Consider the following 8,908-nt stretch of genomic DNA (forward strand, 5'->3'; position numbering starts at 1 on the left):
CCCCACACCTGGAATGCTTGTGTCATTGGCACTGCCCCTGCTTCTCATCTTTATGCAATTTAGACACGAAATTCTTTGATGCTGGGACTCTTTCTGTCAGAGATCTGCTCGTTAGCCAGCATCAGTCAAACATGACTGACCTAATCCCTGCAGGAGGATGATTTCTGAAGCAATTTGTTGTTACATATTTGGTTTCTTTGAATTTTACAAGAGAGATTTTACTCGCCCCCACCTTTGGTGGCATAGAATGTACAATGTTTAATATACCTATAGCAAAGTGATGAGTTATGAGTAGATCTTGACAGGGCATTGTTTCTGCATATCTTTTATAAACACTTATTGACTGAGATTTAAAACTGAATACACTTTTTACATTTTTTTTATATTGAACTTTTCAGCCTATATATTAAATACCCAATGTTATTTGACATTCATTAATGTAAGTGCTGTACTATGCTTTTGTGTTACTAGTAATTATTACTGTCATTGTGCTGATTCTAAGACATTATTTCAACTCCTTTTGACGTAGTTTAGCTACTTGGAATTTTTTGGCCTTCAGGAAAATTCCATGCTAAATAATTGCTAGAATGATGAGAACAAAGGGCTGTTCTTTCCCACAGTCTTTTCAACCTCAGTAGGAGCTTCTTCAGCCAAAAAGAGTATTTACTTTTTCTTTTCCACTTTTTCCTTGGTAATATGACAACATTTGATTTGTTTTGTGTTTTAATCCTGGAAATTCTGAATTCCATGTTGACCATTTCTAGCAATAGTTTAGAAAAGCAGATGATAGCTGTGCCATAAGGAGTTGCTGATCATAACAGAACTGAAATATTTTAATTATTGGTTTTCTTTGTAAATATTTTTCCGCTATTAAGTTTTTAAGCAAATCTTTTCTCAGTGTGATAAAAATTGAGAAGACACTAAGGGATTAAACATTTAACATGTACGAGGAAAGGGATTCAGTTAAATGATTTCCATCCGTATGAATGAAAAATAGCTTATGAGTTTTTATGTCAGAACAAAAACTGTGCCTTAGTTACCCATTTCCTGTGTCCGTTAACTCATCCAGTGATGTCAATGAAACCACACTTGTCCTTGACACTAGGGGTATGCTTAAAGAACTCGCTGAATCCCTGCTCAGTAGTAAAAGTTCAGTGTTGTAAAAGTAAGCTGCTGCTTGATTATAGTGCCTTTAAAGCGTTTCTACCTGCTTGCAAAAAGTGGAAATTTTATATATTTAATCACCGAGTATCCATTTATCAGATAAAGAAAGTCGTGCTAATCTTATTCAGAAGTGCTGTTATATATTATGATGAAAAGTGCTATGCAAGAGCTGTATATTGCTATTTTAAGTGCCTTAGCCTATTCTCTACATCATTATGAGAATAACAATGAGAGATTCCAGCAGGAAGTTAGTTTGGAGATGGGACTTTTGGAAAACCAAAGGAGGGCTGAAAAAACAGGCAGGAGGTAATGAAAAAATGTCTTGGGCTGGACTGTTGTTGCATTGGTAAACGTGACACCATATTTAAAGTGTCATCCCGTCATTATCCAAGGGGAGTCTGATGAATTCCCTGCGCCCTGTGTTGAAGCTTTACTCCTTTGTGTCAGTGTTTTAGTGAATTTTCTATTTCAATTTGCATGCCGTACATATTCCAGTACAATCTGCATTTGTTACATATGATGTACATACTCTCTTCTCCCTTTTATAAAAATACCTGTTTACTTACACACAGTTTCTGTCTTTTGTAAATGACAGCTAATCCAAATAACAAACCATAAATTCTCTTGCACTTTGACTTTCCATTTGGGGATGGTTTTTAGGTTAATATCCTAAGGAAAACTTGCCATCTGCTGTTTGCCAGTCAGCCCTAGCAAAAATGAAACTAGGTGGCAAATTTCAACCGATTTAGCAGAGGGACAGAAGTCTCAAAAATACTGTTATCCTCAGCTCTATGAAAATAGACAGCTGGATGGAGGACAGGGTCCTAGTTAGTGCCTGTGCTAAGGGAAAAGCAGCAACATCAGCTGTGCTACATTACTGGACACCAGGGAATCTGCATGGGATAAAGACAGCCTGATCCATCCCAATGCATGAATAGCCTTACTGGAGCTCTTTCTTACGACGTGCAATTAATCAACCATAAAACACAAAGCTAAACAAATTGTGGAACTGAGAGAGTGAGTGCAAACAGAGGGGAAAGAGCCAAGACCAGAGGAAAGTAGAAACTCTCTGGTTATGCCCATGCTGAAATGATCATGATTATCAGCTTTGTGTATTGTCTTACTTTCCTCAAAATTGTGAAAATCAATAATGAGGTGTACATCTATCTCAAAATCCAAGAGTCGTCAGTGATTTGCTAAGGGACCCAGCTGAAGTAAAATGTTTGCTCAATTTCTAAGAATCACTGCTAATGTCGGGGGGGGGGGGGGGGGGGGGGGGACGGGACGACCCAACAAATCCAATGACTGAACCTTTGGAACTAGTCTGGGGACAGCAGATTTGCTTTTGGCAAGGCATAGTAATAAGGGGGAAGATTCCTTTGGCTTCAAATGCCATGACAGCTATTATGATGATTGCACTATACCCTACAGAGGGTATATTCCTCTCATCTAACTTCAGGTATCTGAAAATTAGGCATCTACATCGGAGCAGGTTTTCCTCGGCTCCTTTTGCAGCCAAAGGGGACAAACAGGCAGTTCCGGGAACATCCATCTCTCCCTCCCTGCTCTCCTTAGAGATGGCTGTTTACTCCTCCTCTCCTGTACACCTGGGTTTGTTTCTGTGTTAGCCCAAAGGCAACATACGCACCGACACAGTGGTGATTCCTTGAAATGAAAGTGATTTGCTGAAAAACCTTTAGCTCTGGAGTTGCCAGACAGCAAAAGTAAGTGCCTCGCTCCTGACCTCCTCTGGGTGCAGCTATAATGAGCCTTGGATCATGAGGCAAAATCCTCAAGGATCTGGATGTTTAACAGTGACAGATGCATTAAGTTATATAGAAAAATGAACATATTTGGATGCTCCAACTTGGAAAGGAGAATGTGCTTGAAACACATGATTTCTATCATTCCTTAACACTTTAAGGTCACTCTTGCTTTATAAAAATGATGGCTCCTCAGTGTATGTTGTTATACCTTGGGAGAGTAGTACAGTTTTGCACTTCTGCAATAAATAAATGTTTTGGAGGTTTGCTGTGTACTGCCTCAGACAAACATGAGACCCAAAGGTAACTTGTTTCAATGCATCTTCGTGTATTTATATGTCACAGTTTGAGCTTTAATTTTTTTTTTATCCCCCAGAGGGCTCTGTAGTTAGCAGGAATAAATAGTCAGTTATTCTAATGATTTAAATTGACTGGTTTAAATCAAACTGAGGAACAATTATGAAAGCAGACAAACAAGCAGTGCTGTCCTATCCTGTGAAGTTTCTCTGAAAAGAACTTGGAGCTTAATGGTCCCATCCAGGAAGACAATGTGCTTGCAAATGTCAGGAGAGGAGAAAGGAAATGTGTATCACAGCTGCAAACTATGCCAAAGAGTGTAACTGACAAGGGACAAACATCTGTACTAGCCCAGGAAAAACTAATCAGACAAAACTACAAAAAAAGTCCCCTTGCAACATTGTGAGAAGTGGGAAATATGATCTAGTTTTGTATGTGAGATGCCAGTTTGCTAAGAAATTATCCTGCAATACAGATCTGGAATGATCAGTAGATGAATGACTTGATGATCAAATGGTGCAATGGCACAGTGCTACATCTTTGCTCCTCCAACAAAGAAATGTGATTCTACAAATGCCAAAATAATAATATTGCATCAGAAGTCCCCAGACACCTACTGGGATGTGTCACTTTCCGCACTAAAAAACTGCGGTACAGTAAAAGCACAAACATTTTGTTGCAAATAATTTGCTTCAAGGAATTCAAGTGCGTTAGAGATGGAGGTTTTTCTGCCTCTTAGACCTGCACTGCTTGGTTATCATATTAATCTGTGGTCAAATGCATCACTGACAAATGTATCACGTTATCCATCCAGCTTTCCTTAAATTCAGAAACTAAAATAGTTTTGGTTTTGTTTTTGTTTTTTACTAGTTCATAGCAAAATTGCATTCCTTTCGAGGCACAAGGCAACAAGTCAAGAGAATCAGCTGTGTCCTTTCTCATATTGCCTCTTGATTTTTCTTAGCTAGAAGTCCTAACCTGTTTAATTCTTCAGAGAAGCCATTCCATAGATATGATCACCACACCGCTTTTCCCTGTACCTTACCCGTTTCTGGCTATTGGAGCTGTGGAGAGGAATTCTACAGAGTATTCCTCAACTGAACACAATGTCATTTTCTGGGGTTTGTTCCCTTATTCCTTTTTCCGTAATTCTGAAAGATATATTCATAAATGTCCATTTGAAAAAAAAAATATGAATAACCACGACTAATCAAATATTTGTAATTTTACTTATATGACTAAGAAATAATTGAGTCGAGACAATGATCTCTGCAGTCTGCATTGATGTGTAAGGATAAGTAACAAGGATTAAAACGCTCATTTTAAATAACAAGGATGAAAGCACTCTTAATTTTTATTTTTTTTTAAGCTAATAAGCATCATTTAACTTTTAGAATCAGTTGGTGTCTGGACAGGAAAGACCTCTCTCCCTCTTGCTTATGCGTTAGCTAATCTGTGACTTTTGAAGACATCCTAACCATCAATCTACCTTAAACAACATATCAGAACCTGATTAAATTAAATCAAATTAAACAAAAATGTTTAATTCTGAAGAACATGGGATGATCTAATTTTAAAAGTACTACTATAAGAAAATTCTCCAAAAAGTCAGGATTTAACTTTTCTGGTTTCTTTAAGAAGAAAAGCTCGCTATAGGCAACCTACTAGCATAATAAGCCCACAAACAGTATGCAGGGTGGAGAAGGGGTTAAAAAATGGCTCAAAGAGGGGGGGAAAAGTAATTACAAAAATATAGATTATTTGCAGAACTCAAGTTATTACATCTGTTATCTACTGCCATAATATATACACACATCAACTTTGATCGTATTAGGTTATCCTAATGACATGACAACCCTTACACTGATTTGATAAAATTCCTGGATTATATATGCCCGTAAGACAGCGCTTTCAGAGTACTTGACATAACTGTACTGCCAGGATGACCCTGGATGCCTGCCAGCCTAAGCAAGAGTAAAGCTGTATCTCCTGGTTCTGAAACTATGAAATATTCATTATGATGTTTGAGATATAACAGCTTCTGTCCAAAACAGAGAGTGCCATAAACAGGCTGTTCTTCCAATAGCTGGAGAGTTAGGCAGTCAGCAGTCTATAAACGCTCCCTCAATAGATATGTTGTTTATTTTGACAAAGTAACAGATTGTATTTGCACTCAGAAGTCAACCAGCAGATGGTCTTTGCACAACCTAGTGAGGGCAGACTTCGCTCCTGCTGATTGGGGAAAGCTCTATCTTAATCCAGCATTGCAAATTTTTGTGTTGAAGAATGCTAGTTAGTAACGTCTTCCCTGAACAACTAGATCTAAATGGCCAGAAGATACAGCTATTGTGACCAATAATCTTGGACTTTCAGTCATCTTCTGCCTTACAGAATTTGTGAAGACATTCACCCTGCTAATTCCTCACCACGTGGTTTAGGTGACCTACTGCCTGTTACTTTTCCATTGCAACCATAGTGTCCAACACTGAACTCAGAGCCAGAGAGAAAAACCTGTGTATCTTAGCTGCTCTAAAAAAGCAAGCAGTTACAAAAGGGCAGTTACTGCAGAACAATTCACATGTGGTAACTCTCTGTTCAAATGCTGCCTTGCTCTGATCTGTTCTACTCAAAAAATGTTTATTCTAGTGTCACAAAGCAACTCAAAATCTTCCAGAAATACTTGAAGCAACATAAAACATACATATAATGCTGTTAACATTTAGGTTAAGGATAAGCTGATCCACTGGAGAAAGAAATACAGAGGTGAAATTTACTTTATAGTGGGACAATTAAAAACCACAAAGGTAGGAAAATGGGTATTAAAATTCAGACATCTATGACTAACTTAAAAAAAAAATAAAACCAGTGGTATACTATGAACGTCTTTGACCTCCCTCCCTCTCACACTTCTCCAGCACTCCTGCTTCCTTCAGCCTCCTACTATGGGGAGGCTGTGTTATGATTTGTGAGTCAATGGCGATTCCTTAGCCATTGCAAGGGTAGCTAAGCATCTGTTTTTTCTCCATGCTGGCGCTGCTTCCCTGCAGAAACTCTTCCCAGACTGCAATCCCCACAGAAATAACATAAACAATAGCAGAAATCAGCTGCAAAATGGGAGATGGCTTCTCTTGTACCTGCTCTACTGTCAGTGGCACAGTGACTTGCTCAGGGACATGGCTACTGCTGGGATGTACTGTTCTTACTGATGATGTGAAAACTGGTAGCAAGCTGGCATAGATGATAAAGAAGAAATTGAGGGAATTAGATTCTTATTTCAGGGAACACAAAAACTGCATTAGGAGGCCACAGCCCCGCACTCACTGACCGTGCAAAGCCTCTTCTAAGTCTGTGACACTCACTGACCACATTATCCTATGAAAGGCAAATCTGAAGAGGAGCCCCGCCCTTACATCACTTGATTTCATCTGATCCACCTGAATGGCACATTCTTATGTGATGGATGTAACAAACACAAAATTAAAGCTGGAAATACGCCTGAATGCAAGGAGAATGTTGTTTATAAACAGAAAAATGTTTTTGTAAACAGAATGAGTTGTCCTAATGTTCAAAGTTTGTCTCATACAGAAGACAAAATTTTATTTTTTTTAAAGACCTCCTACACGTTTGTGGTGTTGTCACACAGCAACTATTTTATGTTAATCTGGAACAAACTGGGAATGTTTTCAAAAATTTGTGATGCTTATTTTGCCTGATCTCAAATTATTTTTAATTACAAAGCTATGTACCACATGCATGATTGCTAGGATTATTGGATGCAATTATTTGTATCTGGAAATAGAAAAATGTAAATACTCTTCCTCCTTTTTCACATGCATTTAACATTATTTTTCATTTTTATGCTTAGTACTTGACAATCTTCTCTGTATTCCTCCTGCCCTGCCAATATGGTTCAATACACTTACAAGTCTACAAATATCTTTTTCCTTTGCTAAATTCAAAGTCTCAACAGGGAAGATCCAAGTAAGGCTTCCCTTTACATGTAAAATAATACAAACTCATACACATGAATTTTTCTTCTATGGTTTCAAAGAATGTTGACCTTGCTTTCAAAAGAAATGAGAAAGAGAATAGATTCCAAAGCATTAATCCACAGAAATGCGTTAGTTTTCTTATTCATTGAATAGCTCGATTAAAAAGAGGAAAGGTATCTTTATTACCATTTTAATTACAGTCAAAATACAGCCATTGCAAGTGAAACGCTTTATCCAGGGTCACAGAACAGCTGAGAAGACCCTCGGTTCTCAACTCACGCCCTCTTTCTTTGGGAGATTGTGTGGTCCACAATTAATATAATGTGAAGCAATACTCCATTGCTTTTTTCCCTACCAAATGCAATTCTATAGACACAAAAGTTTACTTTGGCAGAGCCAAAAACAAACTCTGGGAAGCCAGTGAATCTTTATGATTTTTTTACAGCAACAAAGGGAAAGCTGAAAGCATGGATGCGTCTTTATCACTCTGTTCAGTTGCTCCCAGCCTGCCTCCTAAAGTAACACTGCATGCGAGCTGGAGTAGTCTGGGTTAATGCTATTACCTCCCAGAGCATTACAGTAGCCCCCACACACCTTTCAAGTGAAATCGGTGCAACAATGCAATATGTTTGTACAGGAATGACGATATAAACCCAGTTTCACGTAAAACCATCTCTGAGCTCAGTTTAAGACGTGTAGCCCTGCACTCTCTTCTGTTTGCATCTATGATCACGTATTTGGCGCTGCCAACAGACATACTGTGAGACTTGTAATACAATCACTTACTGCGTATCTTAGAGCTCAAGCTCTTGAATTCGTGCAACTGTGGGGGGAAAAAAAACCAAAACCTTCAGCTTTTATTTAGAAAGCAAGTTAAGTTTGTAGCCCTCGTGGCTGAGTTGAAAAGCCTGTGAACGCCTTAAATGCTCCAACGCAACAAGACACAAAGAGCTGCCTGTACTCTTTGTTACGGCCGTTTTAAGCCAGTTTGGGGACGCTGGAACATTTGGATTAGATGCACCGTACCAAGAGGCGCAGGTCACCTTGCCTAAGGGATGTAGGGATGGGCGGCTCCCTTCCTAACAAAAACCGGGCAGGCTAGGCGGAGGACACCTCAAAACCCATCCTCGAGCCTTAGCCCAAGCTGGGACCGCTTTGAAACCTCTACGGCTCCAAACTCCTTCATCCTGTGACCCGGGAAAGGGAAGGGAAGCCGGGCTTTTCTTCCTTTATGCTCCCGACTAATGCAAGCCGGGCAGCTCGTAGGGACAGGGGGTCGGGGGAGCCCCTTTCTCTGCCGAGCGTCGGGGGTGGGGGGAGAGCGATGGCAGAGACGGGGAAGGGGGGTGCCTGTGAGAAGGCGGCGGCGGCAGCAGAAGCCCTGGGGCCCGGGCAAGGAGGAGCGGCGCGGTGCCTGGGAGGGCGGCAGCGATAAGGGGGTTGTTGCAGGCCCGGGTTGCAGTGACTCCTCCTAGAGGCGGTATGCGGAGCAGGAGGAAACCCCTATCCACCCCCCACCCCACTCCCCCCCCCCCCCCCCCCCAAGAGAAGCCGCCGCCATCGCCATTGAAACATACAATACGGGAAGAGAGCCGGCGGCTGAGGCGGAGCAAGGGTGCGGGCGGGGGGTGGGGGAGCCAAAAAGGGAAGGGGGGGTGGGGGGGGAGGAGAGGAGGAAAAGAGGGGGAGGAA

General features: G+C 40.5%; 1 long non-coding RNA gene across 1 annotated transcript in view; it reads right to left on the reverse strand.

The window, feature by feature from the left end:
• The window catches only part of LOC309674154, a 47,054-nt gene that overhangs the window by 37,950 nt on the left and 196 nt on the right, over positions 1 to 8,908 (reverse strand). The window contains exon 2 of the long non-coding RNA XR_014269365.1: positions 8,003 to 8,039. This is a non-coding gene — a long non-coding RNA (uncharacterized lncRNA). The remainder of the gene's footprint in view (positions 1 to 8,002; positions 8,040 to 8,908) is intronic.

This window comes from Vanellus vanellus (assembly GCF_965231255.1).
Source record: "Vanellus vanellus genome assembly, chromosome: 7".
In the NCBI taxonomy this organism is placed as follows: domain Eukaryota; kingdom Metazoa; phylum Chordata; class Aves; order Charadriiformes; family Charadriidae; genus Vanellus; species Vanellus vanellus.